The following is a 26,710-nucleotide window of genomic DNA, read 5'->3' as shown; positions in this document are numbered from 1 at the left end:
CAGCTGATGTACGAAGGGCTATATAAATAAATTTGATTTGATTTGACAAATACACGGCGGTTGAAAACAAAAATCGCAAATTTGGACTCATCAGATCAAGGGACAAATTTCCACCGGTCTAATGTCCATTGCTCGTGTTTCTTGGCCCAAGCAAGTTTCTTCTTATTATTGGTGTCCTTTAGTAGTGGTTTCTTTGCAGCAATTCGACCATGAAGGCCTGATTCACAGTCTTCTCTGAACAGTTGATGTTGATGTGTCTGTTACTTGAACTCTGTGAAGCATTTATTTGGGCTGCAATTTCTGAGGCTGGCAATTCTAATGAACTTTTCCTCTGCAGCGGAGGTAAATCCGGGTCTTTCTTTCCCGTGGTGGTCCTCATGAGAGCCAGTTTCATCTTAGCACTTGATGGTTTTTGCGACTGCACTTGAAGAAACGTTCACATCTGTTAATTTAAATGCATTCCTGTCACACCCTGACCTTAGTTATCTATGTTTTCTGTATTATTTTGGTCAGGTCAGGATGTGACGAGGGTGGGTATATGTGTTTTACCCTGTCTAGGGTTTTTGTATGTTTATGGGGGTTTTCTGGTCTAGGTGTTTATATGTCTATGGTTGCCTAGATTGGTTCTCAATCAGAGGCATCTGTTTATCGTTATCTCTTATTGGGGACCATATTTAGGTAGCCATATTCCTTGGATAGTTTGTGGGTTATTGTCTATGTATAGTTGCCTGTGTCAGCACTCATTGTTATAGCTTCACGTTCATTTTGTTATTTTGATTAGTGTTTTTCGTTGAATTAAATAAGAATATATTCATATCATGCTGCGCCTTGGTCTCATCAATACGACGAACGTGACAATTCCAGGTGACTACCTCATGAAGCTGGTTGAGAGAATGCCAAGAACATGCAAAGCTGTCACCAAGACAAAGGGTGGCTACTTTGAAGAATCTCAAATCTAAAATATATTTGGATTTGTTTAACACTTTTTTGGTTATTACATGATTCCATGTGTGTAATTTCATAGTTTTGTCTTCACAATTATTCTATAATGTAGAAAATAGTCAAAATAAAAACCCTTGAATGAGTAGGTGTGTCCAAACTTTTGACAGGTACTGTATATGGTTATGTCCTAAATGGCACCATATTCCCAAGATAATGCATTACTTTTGACCAGAACCGGGCATAGTGAACAGGGTGCCATTTGGGACCAGATGCATTTCTAGGATTTGAAGACATAGTCCGGCACAGTGGACACGTCATTATAAACATTAAAACTAGCGGTTTTGGTTCCAATCGTTTTTTCACAGAATGAATTTTACAAACACTTCAAACTAAGTACGTGTTTGGTGTAGGCTTACCTTGGCATGACGTTTGATAACGACTACAAATTCCTGCACGTCATCTCTAGCCGACAGTCAGCTACCGTTCACCAGCACGATAGAGACCTTTGCCCAATCCATGATCAATCCATCTGCTGTATAGGAATTAATTGAATAGTGTTGAATTTCTACAGTCCTTTTTCTCTGTTTTAGCTAGTCACTGACTACACTTTAGCTAGCTATTTAGCAGAGCAGTAAATAAACAAATCATATTGTAGTACTTAGCCTAGATAATTGTTTGTACAGTATTTCAAGTCTGGTATCTATTTCAGACCTCGTGGCATTGGGATGAAGTTTATCCTGTGTCGGTGAGTGTAGCTATTAAGTTAAATTTGAGCATCTTAGCAATACAATGTGTCATATACTGCTGTCAACATTCTACAAGGAAAGAGACACTTAATCAATTATATAATCATTAACCAGATTACCCTGAATAGCAGACTTAGATGACTGATAACTCAGTTTAAGAATGTTGTCATTGATGAGAATGAATCCAAAAATCTATTGACATTCAGAATTGACTTGGTTTAGAAATCCAGCCTGTATTGTAGTTTCGTGACCAGAGACAAATCTTCAAAGGCACAGTATTTATTTATTCAGAGTGCTACATGCATTCACACTGTCTTGATTTATAGGATCCTTCCCACTATAGGATTGATATGTCAAATGATAAAATCCCCAGTTATCAATTCAAAGTTTATGGGAAAACTGCACTTGTCCTCATGTGAAAATTAGTTTATGAAATATTCTACAGCTGTAATGTCATCAATCAATTCTAAATGTATTTATAAAATGCACATTTCTTAAAACAAATGCATTTCAAGGTGTTCAAAGTCATGCATTGAAAGGCATTTGGTACTTAACATCCTTCCTCTTGGCAGGTCTCTATAGGTGACCAGAGGATTCTCTACCACATGGGAATGCCTCCGTGGAGCTCATAAGTGTACCCATGCAGCCTATTTTGGCGGTTCACAATATCATCCGTACGGATGTGGAATGTGAGTGGAGGAAGCCAGCCGTACCCAATCAGGTGCAGGCAGTGGAGGGCTTGTACACAACCAAAGACTACAACCCTCTGTCCCTAGAGCCCACAGAGGAGGATCTTCAGTGGGTAAGGAACCGTCTCTGGGGCAGGTTCAGTGGAATGGCATGTCTTCTTGAACCTGATCCAGAACAACCGCTACCCTCCCTGTCTGTACTGGACATTGTTAAAAAACAAGGGCACCTGGGTCATGCTGGCATGGTGCTGTTGTTAGAGCAGCAGGAGGCTATACGGCAGGCAACAGTTGGAAAGCGCACCAACCCAAACTGGCACACCACGAGGAGAGGGCAGTTGACGGCCAGCAATTATGGAGCAGCGCTTAGGGCCAAGCGCGTTACTCTATCAGTCGTTGGATAGGGTGTTATCTGTAAAGTGGGATAACAAATAGATAACAAAGAGGAGGACATCAAGGCTGATGAGAGTATGCATGTAGAAATGTGGAGGTTTTTCCCAACCTGGGCCTTGAGTGATTACGTCAAAGCTTGCAACAGGATTTGTACTTCTGTATGATAGCCATATTAGAGACTAATTAGCGCTTCATTTTGAGGGGGGTAATTACAGGGGAATATATTGGTAAAAGCTACCTTGTCTGATAGAGATTTGCGCGGTTATCAAAACGTCATGCCAGCCTACATGAAACACAGACCTTATAAGTAGTTCTAAAATCCCCTACGGAAAAATGAATGGTGGAAAAACAATTTGAACTATTTCCAGGTTTTACTGCTAGATTTTATGGGAATTATGACTCATACTGTGATACTCAATTTGGAGCTTAGCCCAAAGCAAGTATGGGTGCCCAGGGGCATCCTAAATATCAACAAGTGTGTGAATTTGGTACACTTTTAGAAGAACATTGAGAGATTAGATCTAATAAGATATTTTTTTGTGACAAACTTTTTTTTAGTTTGGAATTTTTTGAATGGGGGGGTTACACAGGTACATATATAATATTCAGACTAATATCAATTAATATATTCAGTTATCATATTTTCTGTATATATTTTCACATATATATTTTTGTTGATCTACTAACAATTTTGTACAAAATAAATACAAATACACCTGCCATAGCAGCTGTGGTGGAAAAAAGTACCCAATTGTAATACTTGAGTATAAGTAAAGATACCTTAACAGAGAATTACTAAAAGTGAAAGTCACCCAGTAAAATACTACTTGAGTAAAAGTCTAAAAGTATTTGGTTTTAAATATACTTAAGTTTCAAAAGTAAAAGTATAAATAAAGTATTTGGTTTTAAATATACTTAAGTATCAAAAGTAAAAGTATAAATAATTTCTAAATCCTTATATAAAGCAAACCAGATGGAATCATTTTCTTGTTTTTTACATTTACGGATAGCCAGGGGCACACTCCAACACTCCGACATAATTTATGAACGTAGCATGTTTGTTTAGTGAGACCGCCAGATCAGAGGCAGTCACGGTGACCAGGGATAAGTGTGTGAATTGGACCATTTTCCTGTCCTGCTAAGCATTCAAAATGTAACGAGTACTTTTGGGTGTCAGGGAAAATGTATGTAGTAAAAAGTACATTATTTTCTTTAGGAATGTAGCAAAGTAAAAGTAGAAAAAAATAGTAAAGTGCAGATACCACAAAAAACTACTTAAGTAGTACTTTAAAGTATTTTTTACTTAAGTACTTCACACTACTGCATAGAAGACATTGCCAGTACTCAATTTCAGTAGTTACTGTGGGTCTCTCTACACTGGAAAAAGAGTACACACTCTGTGTCAAAGATGTGGCTGGCTTCTGGGACTGCCTTGCAGGTGTAGCACGTTAAGCGTCCTTCGCATAACAGTGGACATAAATTGCTTCTGTGTGATTGGCATGGAAACGTGCCTGTACACCAACTTCCCCGCTCTTGTAACATACTGCACCCACTGCCAACTGTTCAGTATGCCTATCCCTGGCATGACCTTCTATTACAGAATACATTTTGTCTGCCTTAATTTCTTTCTCACACACACTTGCAGCTTGTAGTTGCTCTACAACGTCTCGATGCTCTACACCAGTGTTTCCCCAACTCCCGTCGTCCAGTACACCCAACAGAACACATTTTTGTTGTAGCTAGGGACCAACATACCTTATTCAACTCACTGAGGGCTTGATGATTAGTTGACAAGTTGAATCAGGTGTGCTTGTCCAGGGCTACAATACACATTAGTACTGTTAGGGGTACTTGAGGACTGGAGTTGGGAAACACTGCTCTACATTACTCCTATAACTTTTCTAGGACACCACTGTAGCGTTGTGCATAGCGGTTTTCTCATGGTCATGGAATGAGTCCAGAGCTGTCTTCCAATTTGTGTACCCTGTGCTGATCAATGTATCCTTATTGTTTCTGCTGTGTTGTCTTCCATAGTCTACAGCAGAGCTCTCCAACCCTGTTCCTGGAGAGCTACCGTCCTGTAACTCGAATCCTAATCTAGCACACCTGACTCTGGTTAATAAACTGAATCAATTTAGTTACAATTGGGGTTGGATTGAAAACCTACAGGAGGGTAGCTCTCCAGGAACAGGATTGGAGAGCCCTGGTCTACAGGAAAGCCAGAGGGCTGCATTTCTCTCAATTGAGTATTCTAACTAATCAAAGGTTTCAAATGACTTGTGTTGAAAGGCCCTCTTTTGCAATCCAGTCGAAGGGATACTGGGGTAGCTTAACTTATTTTCGGCCTGTTTCTGGGTCACCAAAACCATCCTCTTCCCTACCAGTTGCCCCTGGCTGCTGCTGTTCAAAGTGATCCACTGGCCTGCTGTTCTCCATCTGTCCTTCTCCTTGGCTTCTGCAAGGTAGCAAGGTAAGAGGTGCAACACATCATTAGTTCGTTTTAAAGTTACTGTACACGACCAGGGCAACTCAACCGTAAAGAAAAATGTACGTGTCCATTAAGACTCACACAGCTCCGAACATGACTGATAAGAAGCTACATAACCTATTTGAATATAAACCTCTTAAGGATCCGACCCTTTTTTTTCTTCAATTTTAGCCTAAAACGACATACCCAAATCTAACTGCCTGTAACTCAGGTCCTGAAGCAAGGATATGCATTTTCTTGTTACCATTTGAAAGGAAACACTTTGAAGTCTGTGGAAATGTGAAAGGAATGTAGGAGAATATAACACAATAGATTTGGTAAAAGATAATACAAAGAAAAAAATTAACTGCTTGCATTATTCCAGCCCAGATGCAATATAGATGCAAAGTTTTAGACTGATCCAATGAATCATTGCATTTCTGTTCAAAATGTTGTATCAAGACTGCCCAAATGTGCCTAAATTGTTTATTAATAACTTTTCATGATCAAAACTGTGCACTCTCCTCAAACAATAGCATGGTATTCTTTCACTGTAATAGCTACTGTAAATTGGACAGTGCAGTTAGATTAACAAGAATTTAAGCTTTCTGCCAATATCAGTTATGTCTATGTCCTGGGAAATTCTCTTGTTACTTACAACCTCATGCTAATTGCATTAGCCTACATTAGCTCAACGGTCCCGTGAATGGGACACCGATCCCAAAGAAGTTTTAAGAGATGAGTCAAAAATGTTTACCTGTAGAATGGAATGGGTTATAAGACCTCTATAATTAATTTAATCAGTTCTACCACCTCAACATTGCCCATTTTAAACAGGGTTGAATATGTAGTTGTAGTAAAGTTCAGCTTCAGTCCAAAGGGGGGGGGGCACTGTGTCACTGTCGGAAGATATGTGCTTCAGTCAGAAAAATGTTTTCTGAAGTCTCTTCGGTCAGTAGCTACTGAAGTGACTAGCCAGCTAAACTAGCTACAGAAACGAAACCCATAAAAATACATATATTTTCCTAATATCATAACTTATGTCAACATCCTTATGTCAACACCTACCATTAAATAACTCTGACTGACAACCAATAGCTTATGGATGCTAAGCGCTAACTTATTAGCATTAGCCAACCCTTATGCTGAGGGAGACTAGCTAGTTAGCTAGTTGGCTACCACCAACCCTGCACAAACCTGTGGCTAACTCTGCTGCTATTGCACTTTAACTTTCTGGCTGTTTCCGCCATCTCCACCTCATTCCCTGCTGCCTGCTCACGCTCAATTTCCTTGCTTGTTTTGCCTCTCTTTCGGAAAAGAAGTTCCCGAATATCCTGCATATCCTACTGCAGACCCTGACTGAGTAACAATCGTTTATCTTAGTGCTGGCTAGAAATGTGAACCTCTCTGTAGGAGTGGGGGAGGGGTCAATAGACGTGAGTGGGCAACTGCGTTGTGAAATCTCAACCAATCACAGCAGGCACCAGATCGTCACTCCAGGGGCTTTTTACGGTGCCTGCTACTACCTAGTGCAGTATATTGTATTGTTAATTTTTGTCATAAAAATTTGTCAGTAAAAAAATGTTTAAATGCTGCATAGCTCAAGTGATGTACGGTTATGGAAACTTATATCAGACGTACAGCCTGAAATTTAAATAAATATACAAATATTTATTTTATTGGACCATCAAAAGGTTCAGGGCTGGACCAAAAACATCCCGGCCTTACGACGCCACTGTTTGGGACTCAACCTACATCTGCAGCTCTGAGATGCATCCTATTATTTATCCCCCTCCTAGGCAACGACAGAAAGTCTGATGTCACCAATAAGACAGTAATCCAGTTGTCCATGAGTGACATACAGTGGAACTGGGGTCGAGAATATCTGACATACAGTATCTATGAAAGCAAAGGGTCATGAGCTACTGAATGATGGCTCAACAGTTCAAATGACAAGCCCATTATTAGTTCCTGCTTTGACATCTGCTCCAAAACGAAGGCTTGACATTTTGCTTCGTAATTCCGAGACAGTCTTTCTCCAGTATGGATTTGATATTTGTTGAAGGTCTATCCTTTCTGATTCTCTCTAACAGATCTCTAACAACACTCACGATGAATGGTTGGGAATATTCAAGTCAGACATGAATGTTTTTGGTCATATTCAGAAAGCTCTCTTAGGTCTGGGAGTCATAGCGACCACGTATCCTTTCACTGTGGAATTTTTTTTATAGAGGAGAGCAATGCTTGTATGATCATTTTCAGGGTTCTGCTCCTAAAAACATGAACCCCATAGCCTACATGTTTGGCATTTCCCAATCCGTCACATGATTTACGGTCAAATAAGACAGTTACATTAACAATTAACCATAAACACCATTGCTGTAGACTCTCTTGGCTTTTGACACTCAAGGAGTTAAGTAGTCTTCTGCATGGGTGACATGTGAATGAAACATAATAAAGGTAATTTACTGCAAGGCAAATTCCATAGCTAAAGGGTTCCTATGTTAAATAGCTCTTTGACCTTTACCGGCTGATTTCATAAAGAAGGCACAATCAGATTAGTCCAGGGAGGGAAAGGTCAAGCGCATTCACAGTTGTGGCTGTTCGGCTCGACCATGTAGAGCTTGTTTCAAAGTGGCATCCCGGAAAGCACCTATTGGCTCCAAGCGATGGGGCAGTTAGCCTTTGTGGCCCCAAGAGCCGTTTACATAAAGGGCAAGATCATGACATGATTCGCGTGTCCTTTTTTATGTCCCAAATGGATACCTGGCTGAGAACATCTTCAACCTCAGTGATTCCCTCTAAGAATATTTGTCTTGGTTTCTCTGTTTCTATTAATGGGCTTAGAAAATGGCATTATTCAATTCTATAGAATGAACCAGATGCTGACTATCCTCAAACCTTATCACGTTGTCTGTCTCCCCATCACCTCAAGCCTTTCTGCCATGATTGTACCCTGCTACCACTGGACTTTAAATTACATGTCATTCCATTATATTCATCCCTCTTACACCTCTCGAGTGTCCCTTTTACTCCAAAATGAAGTCACATATAACCTGTAAATTGCTGTGGGGCACTAATCGTGGGACGGGAGAGATGGAGAATGGCTTTAATCTAAATGAAGGGCAGAAGCAGTAGACAGTGCTTGTATCCCAAATGACACCCCATTCCCTATAGTGGCACTTTCTGACCAGAGCCCTATGGACCCTGGACAAAAGTAGTGCACCATGTAGGGAATAGGGTGCCATTTGGGATGCAGTCAGTGGCTGTGAAGGGGGATGATGCAATCAGTCGCCACAGCACAGACCACATTAACTCTGACTTTACCTCTGCTCACTCACTTTCAGACAGATGTCTCTCTCACACACCTCTTTGGCATGTCTCTTAGTTTGTCTTTGTAGCAATGTCATAAACATGCAATAATTATCTGTAGCCTACAACTTCTTTGTAATTGTACGAAATCTGACACAGCGCTAATGGAGGATATTAATATAAACATGATGCATAATGTGCAATGCATGCATAATGCCTTCTATCAAATCTTAGTGTATTAAATTATCATTTATAACAGTTCATTGGTACACAATATATACAACAGTATGTGGACACCCCTTCAAATTGGTGGATTCAGCTATTTCTGCCACACCCGTTGCTGACAGGTATATAAAATTAAGCACACAGCCATGCAATCTCCACAGGATACACTGGCAGTAAAATTGCCTTCTTGAAGAGCCCAGTGACTTTCAACGTGGCACCATCATAGGATGTCATCTTTCCATCAAGTCAGTTTGTCAAATTTCTGCCCTGCTAGTGCTGCCCCGGTCAACTATAAGTGCTGTTATTGTGAATTGGAATGTCTAGGAGCAACAATGGCTCAGCAGCGCATTGGTAGGCCACACAAGCTCACAGAATGGGATCGCCGGGTGCTGAAGCTCTGTCCTCGGTTGCAACACTCACTATCAAGTTCCAAAATACTATCGCATGGCAAGTGGTACCGGAGTGCCAAGTCTAGGACAAAAAGGCTTCTCAACAGTTTTTACCCATAAGCCATAAGACTCCTGAACAGGTAATCAAATGGCTACCTGGACTATTTGCATTGTGTGCCCCCAACTCCCCCCAACCCCTATTTTACGCTGCTGCTACTCTCTGTTTATCATATATGCATAGACACTTTAACTATACATTCATGTACATACTACCTCAATCAGCCTGACTAACCGGTGTCTGTATGTAGCCTCGCTAATGTATATAGCCTGACTTTTTACTGTTGTTTTATTTCTTTACTTACCCTATTGTTCACCTAATACCTTTTTTTGCGCTTTTGGTTAGAGCCTGTAAGTAAGCATTTCACTGTAAGATCTGTACCTGTTGTATTTGGCGCACGTGACAAATAAACTTTGATTTGATTTCAACTGCCTCTGGAAGGAACGTCAGGACAATAACTGTTTGTTAGGTTTCCAGGGCCGATCAGCTGCACACAAGCCTAAGATCACTATGTGCAATGCTAAGCGTCGGCTGGAGTGATGTAAAGCGTGGTGCAATTGGACTCTGGAGCATTGGAAACGCATTCTCTGAAGTGATGAATCACGCGTCACCATCTGCTAGTCCAACGGACAAATCTGGGTTTGGTGGATGCCAGGAGAACACAACCTGCCCAAATGCATAGTGCCAACTGTAAAGTTTAGGGTAGGAGGAATAATGGTCTGGTTTGGGCTAGGCCCCTTAGTTCCAGTGTAGGGAAATATTAAAGCTACAGTTCAGCATACACAGACATTCTAGACTATTTTGTGCTTCCAACTTTATGGCCACAGATTGGGGGAGGCCCTTTCCTGTTTCATGAGAATGAGAATGCCCCCGTGCAGAAAGCGAGGTCCATACCGAAATGGTTCGTCAAGATCGGTGTGGAAGAACTTGACTGGCCTACACAGAGCCTTGACCTCATCCTCATCGAGCACCTTTGGAAAGAATTTAAACGCAGACTGCGAGCCAGGCCTAATCGCCCAACATCAGTGCCTGACTTCACTAATGCTCTTGTGGCTGAATGGAAGCAAATCCTTGCAGCAATGTTCCAACATCTCGTAGAAAGGCTTCCCAAAAGGGTGGAGGCTGTTATAGCAGCAAAGGGGGGACCAACTCCATATTAACGCCAGTGATTTTGGAATGAGATGTTCGGGGAGCAGGTGTCCACATACTGTTGGTCATGTAGTGTACTTCATAACAGTCGATAATGTATAAATACACAGCCCATGGCCCTTTACAACATATGCTTTCATAATGCACTATTCACATGTGTCACACAATATTCTTTATCACACTGTAACTGACACAGTCAGTGCTGAGGTACTAATAAGGAAATAACACAAATATTTACAAACACTATTGTGATGCTACTTGTTGAGAGAAAGATGTTTATGTATTCTGCTCATTTTTACAGTACTTCTATACTACAGCCTTCAGTGTGTGTGTGCATGCTATGTGTGTGTGTCTCTGAGTACGGTGTATGAGTACTGTGTGGTGGAGGAGGCAGTTTGTCTTCCATGTGAATCCACAGTGCGGGGCCTGTCAGCGGGTTTTACAGCGCTCCCATTAGGGGCCTGACATGGTTAATGCTGATTGCGTAGGGCGCAGCGAGGACCTGACAGTAACGGTGCGCTGAATGACGGAGATGATGTTAACAAGCTGGAGGAAGCGACTGGGGCCCTTGTTTACAATCTGGGGGTGCTAAACCTGTCTGGGAGATAGGAGATAACCCCCCCCACCCCCACCCCCAAACCTAACACCTCCCTGTGTAGCGCTGCCTCCCTCCCCGCCTGCCTGGCACGAACACACCTAGAAAAAGAGCTGCATCGCAGGATAATTAGGGTGCCGGCAAGCAAAGCATCTGAATGTTTCTCCTCGGAGTACCTCGGATAAAACAGAGGTGCCTCAGATACAAAGTGCCTCTGATACAAAGTAAGGTGTGCCGTGCCCTTCTCTGTTCAAATCAGTTCAGCCTTTGTGAATGTCAAAGCAGAGGGGTCGCTAGAGTTCAAATAGGTTTTTGAACTCTTACAAAGCTATGTTGAACCTTAAAAAGGTTTGGACGTATTTGAAGCATGTCTGATTGTTTTTCACTCCTTTTTTTCTGGAACTTGCTTTACCTTGGAACAAATCAGAATGATAAAGCTACACCCAAGTTAGACATGGTAGGCTACACTTTCTACATGTTGGCTAAGTTCAGTCAAATGGGCCTAATTTCGATGATGATCAAGGGACAACATGCTCAAAAACAATTACTGCTGAGAACTCACGTTTCAAATGAAGCTGTAAGGCCATTGCATAAATAAGTCCTCTTGTCAGCCTAGTGAAGTGACAACTAATGAGCTTCATTAAAATGCTAAACAGGCCTTTTCCCCTCATTTTGCACTTGCTCTGTCCACTGCAAAGTGACCAGCTCGAGAATATTTCTAATTGCAAGTCAATTATGTCATTGAGCCCATTTAGAACTTCATTTGTATGCAAATGTAGGGTTATGGGGAAGGAGAGGGGTTCACCACTCAACAACATTAAATTGTATAAATAGAACATGATCTTAGACTGGGTTGCATGGCTGGGCTAGAGAAACTTGGATGTTATCACTAGCAAACTCAAAGAATGCATCATGTTTCAACATTTAAGAAGATATAAAATGAGTTAGTCTCCTGCTGCTGGCGCTCATTTAGTAAAAATCTGCTCAGCAAGCAGCCTTGCTTACTGTCTGAAACATGAGCTCATCAATTCATCAAATTATCATAAATTGTGGTTACTGAAGTGGGGTGGTCCCAGTAAATGATTTCCCGATGCATCATCCTGCTTTGGTATTTTTCTGTTGAGTACAGGCTTAGTGGAGCGTAAAGCAGTCTCATCAATAAGTAGCGGTGAAGAGAAGACATGGCGGAGAGCTACAGCGGTACGCCCTCTACTGGTGTTGACTGGGAATCGGCAGACAGCACAATAGACAGTTTGATTTGAGTGCATAGTTTTAAAGCTTTTCTTTTTATAAAATTGATGCTCATGTGCATTTGGTTCAGGATAAGCTAAAGCTGTTGCTAAATGTTGAACACATAAAGGCAGTTCATTTCAAATTTGCCAAGCAGGTGCAAGATATGAGGAATGAAGACTGTATTGATGTGGCCTACAGAGGAAGAAGTGGGCCACACACATGCTACAGTTAGGGAAACTTTGTTTTAAAGGTGAACTCCAACTTCCAGAAACCGGTTCTATTTTGGACATGGAGTCAGATGGAAGGTGCTGTATTTCAAGCTCCCCTGTACGTTTTATTAGTGCATGGTGGAGCTCTGCACAGGAGACAGGGTTGTAAATTAGCTGCCAGAGGTGGCGTCAATACCAGAGAAAATCCTGTGACATTGTGAAGTCTGCCACCCTTCAGCAGTTAATGAATGGATGAAGTTAAGACCATTTTTTGCAAATTCATTACTGTATTGGACTTGACAGGGCAGATTAATAATTGGTTTGTCACCCTTTTTTTCTTCCAAATGATTAATATGCCTATTGATCAGGGCCTGGAAAGTGTGTGGATAATATGGAGAAAAATGAATGTACAAGCACTAGGATACAAACATCCAATGGGCACTTAAAGAGTGACCAGTAGTCAAAAACACTGCATCCAACTTAATCAAAGCTGCTCCGAGCCATGCTGGTTCTCAGTAGGGGTATCTATACTGTCTAGATATAGTATGTGTACCACATGACACACTATGCCCTATATAGTGCACTACTTTCGAGCAGAGCCATATGGGGAATAGGGTGCTATTTGGGGTGCTGACATAGAGTGGTGTGTTCCATGTGTATAGATTAGTTATAGATCAGTTATGTGTGATCCATAGAGGGTGCAGGTATCATTCAAAGTGAAAGGGCTGTCTATTTAACACTGCAGCTTATATCATAATAGTTATTTTTTCTTTAATGAAAATATACAATCGTTTTTGCAGACATGCATACATTTAGTATTTTTGCACACATCCATACATTGAACCTGTCTGCCATTTGATCTAAGATAAGTACGCCAGGTAGCCAAGCAGTTAAGAGCGTTGGACTAGAAATGTGTACGTTTCTGGTTGGAATCCCTGAGACGATAAGTAAAAAAATGTGTTCTTGAGCAAAACACTTAACCCTAATTGCTCCTGTAAGTGGCTCTGGATAAGAGTGTCTGCTAAATGACTCAAAAGTTTGTCAAAATGACTTGACTGATATCAAAGGGTTGTCCTCTTTATGAAGTGTAATATGTATTTGATTCAAATGTCTGAAGTATAATTGTAGTACCAGACCTACAGTAGCTGTTAATATAACTCAATCAGAAAATAGTTGTCATTTTCCACATGACATTTCTTTTCTATCAAAACTTAAATTTTTATTTTGTAAACTTTAATTTACAAAATATGTTGTTTTGTCACAACACTCATACAGCATCATCAAGGTTTGGAGATAAATTGCTTAGCACAGCTAGCTCCATTTCACTCCAGCCCAGATTAAGAAAAACCCCAGCTCCTCTTTACAATAGAATATTACCATATGAATGTGGCCCAGAGAACACTAGTCTTTTTAGCCCATCAATCTCCTCCGCCTCGTGCAGGAGATCCAGATAACCTCCAGAATATCCCCTCTTAACCTCCATTTGGTGGGATGTATTAAGAAATCGCTGTGAGACAGGGTGTTTGAGCAGCACGCCAGCACTGCCATTATTCTTCCCAAAACGAGTTATAACGCAATTAATCTTGTCCAGGGGGAAAAATATGGCACCTAAGTGAATTTTACATGAAGATCCACCCACTGCTTATCCACGGCGGGCCCTGACTGGTTGTGCAGTAATTGCGTTGTGACACAGAGGATGACTGGGGCTGGGGGTGAGCTGAATTAATGCTATGTTCATAGACGGCCGTGGTTCAGAAGTTTAAAAAAGACATACTGAGGAGACCGTCATATAGTCCAAAATGACAAAGAAAGGGTCAACTATAGTCAAATAAGAGAGTCAAATAGTACAAAATGAAGAAAAACACACACGTCTTGATTCATTTGAATAATATGATGATATACATGCAGACTTATGTTACAGGCCTAAAAATCCTTACATTGATGATCTTATTTTCCCCCTGACATCTTTTCCCCTCTCCTATATCCCAAAGGATTTCAGCCCATATTCCTGTCCTAGTCGTCTACGATGCTGCTGACCGTGACTTTCTAATGTGTCTGCAGTCAGACAGAGAACTAGCCAGCTGCCCTCCTGCTCCTGCTCCTGCTCCTGCTCCTGCTCCTGCTCCTGCTCCTGCTCCTGCTCCTGCTCCTGCTCCTGCTCCTGCTCCTGCTCCTGCTCCTGCTCCTGCTCCTGCTCCTGCTCCTGCTCCATACGGGATGGAGCTGTTTGCACAGTGGCGTTTCCCGTCTCTGAGCAGACAGGAAGTGATGATGACTCACTTCCTGCCAACCCGATGCAGGAGACACCTGCTGTATCATGGCATTCTATGTACTCTATTCTATTTATTCAACGACAATAAGACTATTGCCATTATAAGCACAAACATGACAACATGTCAAACTCCCTGGGACAAGGAAACAATGAATGTGATGTCAGCTTCTTTTATTGTAAAATCCTTCTATTTTAAATGATTTGTAGTAGGTGTGGAAACAAACTTCTAATTACTGTAACACAAACATAATGTATTATCTAACTGAATTCTATTGAAGTATACAATGGTAATACTTTTCTTTTTTCATAAAAACAACATTACTCACCCTATTAAAATCAGTGAAATATATTGAATGTTTTTTTTTTCATGAGGGTATGCATTAATCTCCTAGAACAAATATATATATTATTATCCTCACATGTGCTGGTTTGACTTATCAATTTTACAGATATATAAAACTATTAAAGATTATTTTAATGCTCACATAATCATTAACAATATAATACATCAGTACATTGCATAACGTACAGTAACTGTCAGTGAAAGTCATAGGTAGATACATTCCCTAAAAGAGCCAGGAGTATTATTCTGTGGCAGAGGGTGATAGAGAACACATGTGAAATTGATTCCTGGTGTCTATATTTCATGTTGAAAATTGGCTCGTACATCCAGTGGTTTGATCTATGGGGCCGTCGTCTTAAGAAAAAACCTTAGTAAATGTGTAATTTCTCCCTTGATGGAACACAGGCGAGAGCCGATCATTCTTATTCCTCTGCCTCTTTCTCTCTCCTTCTCTCTCTCTCACCCTCTCCATTTCTCTCGCTCCCTTTCTCTTTCTATGGACAGCTCCGTTCCTGCCGGTTTACTGCAGCCTCCCCTCCCTCTCACCTTTTCTCCTCTTCTTTTCATGCTCCTTGATGTCTCCATTTTATTACTGCCCCTCCATTTATCAACCAATTTTTTTCTTTCTTTTAGGGAGTGACTTTCCCCATGCACAATTTAGGGGGGACTGTGATGGTGTGACTATCTGACTGGCAGTGGGGGTGAGGGGGGGTGATGGGTTGCTGGTATGGGTGATGGGCTGGAGGAAGGAGATGGGCTACCCTCAATGCAGACTGGAGGATGTGAATAGAAACAGACTAGCATAGGTATAAATGGAAAAAAAAGGAGTCAAAATAAATGGGGCAAGTCATTGCCACTGATGTGTAAATGATAAAGGAGCCACGGGCATCTATCTGCGGCCAAGAGAGGAAAGGAAGAGCCGAGGAAAAAGAAAAGAGGGAAGGAGAATGAGTGCATTATAATCAAGAGATGGTGATAATAATAGTAATGTGAAATTAGTTCTCTCTATCAATGGCAGACTAGGCAGGCCTTTTAATCAGGGTCTAAAAGGTGTGAATACTCTTTATCATCATTGAACTGTGTCCGGGGCTAATTGTGGCCATATTTCACTGTCCGGGAGCCCGGGTGGCGAACGATTTGGCCTGCTGGAGCTGCAGCGTGATTGAACACAGATAAAGTCAAGTCACAGGGAGGGCTCAGCTGGGAGCGAGGGAAGAGACAGACACTAAGTGAAACAGAGGGTCCCCCTTTCCTCCTCCACCCCTGCACCCCTTACCCCCTTCCCAAACCGGGTTGGATCTCCCTGCTGTTCAGGCCTGGGCTGTGTACATCAGATGAGGATGTTATGTTTCAGGATAGTCCCTTAGCTTAGCAGGATGGGATGGTCACATCTATACTGTATGTAGGCATACTGTATATATATACTGTATGTAGGCATAAGAATGCATATCAAAGGAATGATTGTAGTTGATTGTTGGCCAAATTCATTAACAGAGAAACGCACAACTAGCCTCACATAATGAGTAGCCTTACCTGAGAGCTGGAGAGTCAGCAATCGTCCAGAGATTCATGGTCTAGCAGAATGTACAGTGGGGAGAACAAGTATTTGATACACTGCCGGTTTTTCAGGTTTTCCTACTTACAAAGCAGGTCTGTAATTTTTTTTATCATAGGTACACTTCAACTGTGAGAGACGGAACAAAAAAACAAAAAATCCAGAAATTCACATTGTATGATTTTATACCCTGTTTTCTCCCCAATTTCATGGTATCCAATTGTTTAGTAGCTACTATCTTGTCTCAGCGCTACAACTCCCGTACGGGCTTGGGAGAGACGAAGGTTGAAAGTCATGCGTCCTCTGATACACAACCCAACCAAGCCGCACTGCTTCTTAACACAGCGTGCATCCAACCTGGAAGCCAGCCACACCAATGTGTCAGAGGAAACACTGTGCACCTGGCAACCTTGGTTAGCAGGCACTGCGCCCGGCCCGCCACAGGAGTCACTGGTGCGCGATGAGACAAGGATATCCCTACCAGCCAACCCCTCCCTAACCCGGACGACACTAGGCCAATTGTGCGTCACCCCACGGACCTCCCGGTCTCGGCCGGTTTCAACAGAGCACTGGGCGCGAACTCAGAGTCTCTGGTGGCACAGCTGGTGCTGCAGTACAGCACCCTTAACCACTGCGCCCCCGGGGAGGCCTACATTGTATGATTTTTAAGTAATTAATTTGCATTTTATTGCATGACATAAGTATTTGATACATCAGAAAAGCAGGACATAATATTTGGTACAGAAACCTTTGTTTGCAATTACAGAGATCATACGTTTCCTGTAGTTCTTGACCAGGTTTGCACACACTGCAGCAGGGATTTTGGCCCACTCCTCCATACAGACCTTCTCCAGATCCTTCAGGTTTCGGGGCTGCCGTTGGGCAATACGGACTTTCAGCTCCCTCCAAAGATTTTCTATTGGGTTCAGGCCTGGAGACCGGTTAGGCCACTCCAGGACCTTGAGATGCTTCGTACGGAGCCACTCCTTAATTGCCCTGGTTGTGTGTTTTGGGTCATTGTCATGCTGGAAGACCCAGCCACGACCCATCTTCAATGCTCTTACTGAGGGAAGGAGGTTGTTGGCCAAGATCTCGCGATACATGGCCCCATCCATCTTCCCCTCAATGCGGTGCAGTCGTCCTGTCCCCTTTGCAGAAAAGCATCCCCAAAGAATGGTGTTTCCACCTCCATGCTTCACGGTTGGGATGGTGTTCTTGGGGTTGTACTCATCCTTCTTCTTCCTCCAAACACGGCGAGTGGAGTTTAGACCAAAAAGCTATATTTTTGTCTCATCAGACCACATGACCTTCTCCCATTCCTCCTCTGGATCATCCAGATGGTCATTGGCAAACTTCAGACGGGCCTGGGCATGCGCTGGCTTGAGCAAGGGGACCTTGCGTGTGCTGCAGGATTTTAATCCATGACAGCATAGTGTGTTACTATGGTTATCTTTGAGACTGTGGTCCCATCTCTCTTCAGGTCATTGACCAGGTCCTGCCGTGTAGTTCTGGGCTGATCCCTAATGCTAATTAATTACTTAAAAATCATACAATGTGATTTTCTGGATTTTTGTTTTAAATTCCGTCTCTTATAGTTGAATTGTACCTATGATAACAATTACACACCTCTACATGCTTTGTAAGTAGGAAAAACTGCAAAATCGGCAGTGTATCAAATACTTGTTCTCCCCACTGTATGTCTGTTTGATTTTAACATAGGGTCAAACTGCAATGTGAAATGTAAATCTTCAACACGGTTATAAACTGTGTGATTTTATGTCACATGCATGTACTTCAACTGCACTATAGTTTCTTTATTCATGCAGGAAATACAGTGAACTCCAAAAGTATTGGGTTAGTGACAATTTTTGTTTGTTTTGGCTCTGTACACCCGCACTTTGGATTTGAAATTATACAACGACTGAGGTTAAAGTGGTTCAAATAATGTAGTGTCATTTTGGAGTCACTTTTATTGTAAATAAGAATTGAATATGTCTCTAAACAATTCTATATGAATGTGGATTGTACCATGATTATGGATAACTGTGAATGAATCGTGAATAATGATGAGTGAGAAAGTTACAGACGCACAAATATCATACCCCCTCCAAAAAAATGATGGGGCATGAGAGGGTAGCATGTCTTGTGGGTATGATATTTGTGCGTCTGTAACTGTATTAGAAACATATTCTATTCTTATTTACAATAAGAGACTCCAAAATGAAACACAACCAAACGTAAAGCAAATGCATCCAACAAATGTGTAGTCACAAGCTTAATGTGGTCATTGTGTGATATGAATATGGGACCAAATACTTAACTTTTAACTACTTTAATACACTTATAAGTGAATTTGTCTCAATACTTTTGGCCCCCTAAAATGGGGGGACTATGTATAAAAATGGCTGTAATTTCTAAATGGTTCGCCTGATATGGATGAAAACAAATTAAAGCTGACCGTCTTTACTTTAACACCATAGTCTTTGTATAATTTCAAATCCAAAGTGCTGGAGTACAGAGCCAAAACAACAACAAAGTTGTCACTGTCCCAATACTTTTGGAGCTCACTGTAGAAGCTGGTGGACTCAAACATCCAAATGTACAAAAACATTTATTTATTACAAAAGAGGGACGCATTTCCATAAGTCCCTGCAGAACGCCTGCCTATCCAACCATCCTTCGCTTTCACTCTTTTCATTCATTTCCTCCCGTCCCTCTTCTCTAATCAGTTCTGTCAACTCTCCTGACTCTCACTCACCTTGGCAGAGAACATAAGTCACCTAGAAGGAAATAAACTTTTAATTAAACTTAAAGCTTCAGCAGCGGTTTGAAACCTCGGGACGAGACCGGAGGTAGAATGGATAGGGGTTAGTTGTGCCACTGCCCCCCTCCGCTAACCTCTTCTACCCAATCTGGGCCCTAACATCACGGAAGAGAGGAGGTAATTTCCATGAATTTTACCTAATGGACGAGGTTATGTCCTTAATAACCAACAATGGATTGATGCCGGCGAAAGTGAGAGTGCTTTTCACCTCCCCAAACCTCCACCTATCCACTTGGTAAATGTCTCTCTCTGCCCCCCCGACCCCCCGTGCGGCTGACACAATGATATATACAGTGGTCTTGCTTGTTTGTGGAAGCTTAACCATGTTTGTGGCAAGGTAATGTATAATCCTGTCTGGGTCCATAGTGTTCTCTAGTTATGAGTCATTAAGCATCAATTGTGTACATCGTCTACTCTGGAGGGAAAACAATTTTACACAGGCAAACAGTCATCTTACCTAAAAGCATTTTACACACCGAATCCAAATGTCCTTTGAGCGTGGCTGCTATCCGATAGCCCTGTGGCTGTCAATGGTTCTCTGTGATGTGCTGGAGAGCTGGGAGGGCCGGGGGGGTGGTTAAAGACACCGCGGCTAAGGATGAGTGTGTGCCTCTTATGATGTTCAACTGCAACTGTCTCCCTGAGGTGGATCTGGTTTCACACACACTACAGGGCCCAGGCACCTGATACCAGGAACATGCTGCAAACATTGGCTCCCAAAGTAAAATGCATCATCCAAAGAGCCACATAACACTATTAAGTAGAGGAGCTGTTAGCTAGTTGCTGAGAACCAGGCTGACTGGATCAGTGGTCCTGGTGTGAAATGACAGCTATTTAAGGGAGAAAAAAACATTCAGAAAGTGGAATCCATCTTAAAATGGAACTCAATCTAATTTCAGTGATGGACATATCATCGAATCAAATTTGAGGGTCGAACATGGCTCCGGGTAGGTAAAAAAATATAATATAATAAAATGTCGGGAAATTTGGGTATTGACAGTAATTTTACAACAACAAAAATAAGCCAAAATCCATACTCATATTTAGATGATCCATATCAAATATTTACAGTCAGAGCAGGCCAAAGATTTACCAGGGCAGCTTTGATAACCAGGCCCCAGAGACAATGCATTGTTAAAGTGGTGTACATGTGCGATAAAGGCAGCAGGAATTAGCTGTAGAGCACCCTGGATGGCTGGGACCCCCGGAAGCATTCTGTATGGAGATGGATGAAGGCAATCCATGGCAAGCATCAACAACCCCATTAAGCCTGCTCCATAAATATGTATCATCAGGGGCAGCTGTCATAACTCACTTTACTACATTGATTTTAATCATATGAAATGTAAACACACGTATTATCAATATCTATGCAGAAAATAACGTTGTAATATGCAATTACAGGGTGGCATTGATTTGTTCCTCTCAATGTAATCATCCCCAATTGATTTAATAGGGCCATCACATGGGCAGGGCTTGGTGAATATTAGAAACACAATTTTCATACATTTCTATCCACATGGAGATGGCTGTATTTCATTTTCATACATTTCTATCCACATGGAGATGGCTGTATTTCATTTTCATACATTTCTATCCACATGGAGATGACTGTATTTCATTTTCATACATTTCTATCCACATGGAGATGGCTGTATTTCCTTCAGGGGGGGAACCTAAACAAAACAGCAGGACTCCATGGGATGTTTGTGGGGGTTATCACAGACTGCATGCTCACTAAATCAATCTGTCACCACTTGTCACTGACCAATATCTACCGTTGTGTGTGTGTGTGTGTGTGCGTGTGTGTGTGTGTGTGTGTCCAGTGCCCTCAAATAACCCTTGACAGGCATAAAGAAGACGCAGTGGACCACATTGCACATGACTAGATCTTCAAAAAGCCACACTACGATTGTGTTCTCCTGTCTATACATCAAACAGGGTTGAGTCCACAGGGAGAATAAAAGGAGAAAAGACAGAAGGGTGGGTAGTGGAATAAAAAAAAATAATCCACTTCACATAGCCTACAACAGTATTGGGCAAAACACACTCTTGAATTATTTGCAACGCTTGGCCAAGCATATTTTGTTGCAGATCTCTACGCAATAAGTATTGGAGAGAATGAAGAGGACATCTACTAGAGTCAATGATTAACAGTTTCGCTAACCCCTTTTCTAACATCAATTAATCTACAGTGATATACTCTATATATCCTACGTTATGTATTCCGCATTTATGAAATGTGCCCAATCAATAACAATAACGACTGCAAGACGACATGAACTTATGTATATCAGGATACGGCTCTGTATGATAATGCTCATAGCGGCTACATATCACTGATGTGGTGTCGTGATAACCTCAGTATTCACTATGGAGAGAGATGATTCACAGCTCTCTCGCGTTCCCTATCTCATTCTCTCTCTCCTGTTGTACTCTCTCTCCTCTCTCTCTCCCTCCATCTCTCTCTCTCTCTCTCCACACGGTGAAGAGGACATACATTCCTGACTCATCCCGCAACGCGAAAGCAATTTCTCCACACATTTCCGCTGTCAGAGCCTCTGCAGATAGATTTTTCACTCTGCACAGCGCTGTGTTATCAGATGTGTCCGACAACACGTAGACTAGTCCTATTCTATTCTCCTATTCAGAGGTGGTTCTAATGAGGACAAACTACCACCATGACACCACTATGGATCCTCACCATCCTCACGACAAAATGGCAGCATTGAAATGAGAGGACAAAGAGGTCAGCTGACTGCATAAATTCTCATATTACCACACGCGTCTCGCCGAATGACTTGAGGTGTTATAATGGCCTGGTGGATGGTGGTTGAGGCCCATTGGCACATAAACATGGCAGTAGCCATCTCTCAAACTATCACTTCTCTAATATAATCAGTTTAATAGCTAGCAAGGCCTGATGGGAAACACAGCCATGGATCACATTATAGAAATATTTATTTGGAACCTCGAATACCTGACCGGTAAGATAATTAAGATGTCTACTAATTCATTTCAGCTGACAAGCTGGGTGTGTAGTGGGGGGAGAGTTTTTACTGGGCTTGACAGGGGAAGAGCCACGGCTGTACAACAACATAGCAGACAAGGCCTGTAGGGAAGAGACAGCTTGGTTATCTACTGTCTGTCTGTCTGTCTGTCTGTCTGTCTGTCTGTCTGTCTGTCTGTCTGTCTGTCTGTCTGTCTGTCTGTCTGTCTGTCTGTCTGTCTGTCTGTCTGTCTGTCTGTCTGTCTGTCTGTCTGTCTGTCTGTCTGTCTGTCTGTCTGTCTGTCTGTCTGTCTGTCTGTCTGTCTGTCTGTCTGTCTGTCTGTCTGTCTGTCTGTCTGTCTGTGGGACACTCTGGAACTTCAGGCTTGTTGCAGGAATAGATCTCCAAGGTATTCATATAAGCCACCTGGGGACCGGCAGGAGTGTTATTCTGCTTTCTGATTAATGCCGCTGACTAGAATGTGTGAATTGAAATGTGAGACAAAGTTAAAGACCAATGGAAGCTGTAAAGTGGACTGAGTAGATAGATGAAAATGGCAGCCAAATTGAGCTTTTACTGATAATATTGTTTTTATTCATAGAGTATGGTTACAGTATAGTTACTGAAAATAGTAGAGTAATAGCGGTACTGTTTATGTAATCTCTATGCCTGAACAAATGTAGCTAAATACATCGTTTGCATTCCAGCATAAGGTGTAATGGAGTATAAACACTACTTTAGCTACCGCATTGCTGTGTTCTCAAACTCAAACTAAACCTAGACATAGACATATTCTGCCTTTTTCTCCCTGGGGCCCACTCTAGCTTTGTGGTTTCTATTGCCTGCCTCCTCTCCCCTCCAGTGTCTCTGTATCATCACCATGCTGTCGGCCAGCCACTCCAGTGCTGCTGTCTCCTCTCCTCTCCCACTGCCTGCCAGCTATTGACCCACTAGGAATCATAGAGCCATCAAAGGTGCCGGCTGCTGGAAATGTGTTCATTTGCAGCGCGCTGGCGTGGCACCTGAGACTCTGGGGTAGTGACGGAGGGGGGAGAGCAGGATGGGGGTCGGGAGACGGATAGCCAGTCAGCCCCAGCATAGCAGGTCCATATTGAAATTGTAGCCTGGGATGTGAATCAGTGGCTCAGCTACCAGGGGGCCATACATCAGTGTTAAAATAGCAGATTACTGTTAATGAATGATATTTGTGTTCAGCGTGTATGTCATGAGAGACCCCTCCTCCTCTCCTCACCACGATTCTGTCTGCACACACGCAATGCACCCTCCCTGCTCCCCTCCATCAGTTTTTTATATGACAGTGTTGAGAGTGGATTTCATTTAGTGAGTGATATTTAACTGTGCTTAATAACTGCCGGGCTAGCCGGGACACTCAGGCAGGCTATAGGCTGTGGAACCCTATAATCCACTCCCCACAACTTCTTATGAGGGAACATTCAAATGCACACTAGTCTTAGCCAGATTGTAATGATAGAGTGCCTGATGATGTAGGAATAAGAGAAACGGGAGATTTTCCTTCCTACAGGGCAGGGGAAGGACTTGGCTGTTCGAAATACATTTCCCACTGTTGATACAGTAACTAACCTGTCGTTAATGGTACACATGCATAAATAACAAAATATTTTGACACTTAATTAAATAAATGTTTTCATCATCCCCACCATCCTGCACATTTCCAATCTCCTTACCGGGCCAAAATAACTACATTTTTTGGTTTCGTCCTCTTGGTTTGACCAATCCAGACCCAGATGTGGTTCTCTAAACTCAAAGTGTGTCAGGGAGAGTGATAAGGCTCCCTCATAAAAGTCCCCAGCAGATGTCACTCACCCATAAGCAAATGTGCCAGGCAATTTATAGAGCTATGTTCCTTTCAGCCATCAGCCCATGACAGGAGGGAAGACCTCCCTTCTCACTACTGAGAAGGCACAAACAGCCAAATACAACAGATCATACACAAACATTTCTAAAGGTTGAGTAAAGTAAATTATAGACCAAATAAACAATGAACACTTCTTTCTTGTAAGTCGGTGATAGACAATACAACCCTGTTTTACGCATTCTCATCATGCTGAATATGAATTCCCTCTATGTACGTACAGTAGATCTCATTCCCTTTGACCAGCGTCAACATCGTATCAATCGCACAGGAAGCAGCATTACCTCACTGTGATGGAATTTCCCTTGACCACACTGCGCTTTAATGAGACGAGAGGAGGCTACATTAGACACAAACATCCTCCCATGTGATGTCTCATCATCAAACAACTCTGAAATGACTTCCAAGCCACTCACACACACACACACACACACACACACACACACACACACAAACACACACACACACACACACACACACACACACACACACACACACACACACACACACACACACACACACACACACACACACACACACACACACACACACACACACACACACACACACACACACACACAAACACACACAAACACAAACTCACAGTTCCACTCACTGTTCCATCCAGCCCTCCTGCTACCTTCTCCCTGACTGTTTGAGCCGGATGGGGGGGAATGTGTGGGGGGAGAGGGGGGTCTGTCTGTGTGTTTTTATGGGCATAGCTCCACGTGGCCCAGAGGGTGGACGCTGCTTGGATCAGGAAGCAGGACACACCAGGACGCACCAGGACGCACCAGGGCAACAGGAAGAGGAAGACATTAGCCTGACTCTCAGTCTATTGACCACATGATGGACTTTTAGCTCATCATGTCATGACAACACTCTCCCTTCACCTGCACACCCACACTGAGGGAGTGACTCACCAGAGGGCTTTCCAAAAGACATCTCTTTTAACGTGGTGCTACACAAGATCTCTGCCTTTGTGTGTAGTCGCTCACTAATTCCCTGACTGTGGCAGTGTCCTACACTGTATGAGTCGCATGTCTATTGTCTACATGTGCTTGACTCATGTTTGGGCTGACTGTCAGAGAGTGACCACATGGCAATGCTGACAATGTTCTTTTCCTGACTGACACTGACCAATGACAATAGGACACTCTCTCTCCTGCAATGTGCGTGCTCATGCCGGACTGCCGGCGTGGACCCTGGCACTCCTCCGTTGCGGAAGCACCTGGCTGAAGAGCAGTCTAATTAGGAAGTTGTGAGCGGACTGAACGACCATGCTCCAGAGCCCCTGCTACAAGGCAGCAGCAGGCACCTGTTTCCTTTGGAACACTGTTGTTTGTATCCCTGTTGGCCTGTTGGCTCTGGCCGGCTTCCTGTAGTCACCGGACCCAGCTGTCTAGCCCTGTAGAGGCTCATCTAAAGGGCCTACCACTACTACTAATATGATATCTTCTACTGGGCCTACTAGGCTGATCTCTTCTACTGGGCCTACTAGTCTGTTTATTCATCTGAGCATACAAGTCTAATCTCTTCTACTGGGCCTACTAGTCTGTTTCTTCAACTGGGCCTAGAATCTGATCTCTTCTAATGTGCTTACTGGTCTTGTCTACATTACTGGGCCTGGGTGCTGATCTCTTTTACTGGGCCTAATAGTCTCATCTCTTCTACTGGGCCTACTAAAATGATCTCTTCTACTGGGCCTATTAGCCTGATCTTATCTACTGAGCCTACTAGGCTAATCTCTTCTAATGGGCCTATCACTACTAGTCTGATCGCTTCTACTGTGCCTTCTAGTCTGATCTCTTTTACTGGGCCTACTAGTCTGATCTGTTATACTGGGCCTACTAGTCTGATCTTATCTACTGAGCATACGAGTCTACTCTATTCTACTGGTCCTACTTGTCAAATATTTTCTACTAGTCCTATCACTACCAGCCTGATCTCTTCCACTGGGCCTACTAGTCTCATATCTTCCACTGGGCCTAATAGTCTCATATCTTCCACTGGGCCTACTAGTCTTATATCTTCCACTGGGCCTAATAGTCTCATATCTTCCACTGGGCCTAATAGTCTCATCTATTCCACTGGGCCTAATAGTCTCATATCTTTCACTGGGCCTAATAGTCTCATATATTTCACTGGGCCTAATAGTCTCATATATTCCACTGGGCCTACTAGTCTCATATCTTCCACTGGGCCTACTAGTCTGATCGCTTCTACTGTGCTTACTAGTCTGATCTCTTTTACTGGGCCTACTAGTCTGATCTCTTCTACTGGGCCTCCTAGTCTAATATTTTATTCTAGTCCTATCACTACCCGCCTGATCTATTCTACTGGGCGTACCAGACTGATCTCTTCCACTGGGCCTACAAGACTGATATCTTCAACTGGGCCTAATAGTCTCATCTGTTCTCCCGGGCCT

Source organism: Oncorhynchus tshawytscha, linkage group LG10, assembly GCF_018296145.1.
Source record: "Oncorhynchus tshawytscha isolate Ot180627B linkage group LG10, Otsh_v2.0, whole genome shotgun sequence".
Taxonomy (NCBI): Eukaryota; Metazoa; Chordata; class Actinopteri; order Salmoniformes; family Salmonidae; genus Oncorhynchus; species Oncorhynchus tshawytscha.
The sequence above is the reverse complement of the archived record's forward strand: the minus strand, read 5'-3'. Positions refer to the sequence as shown.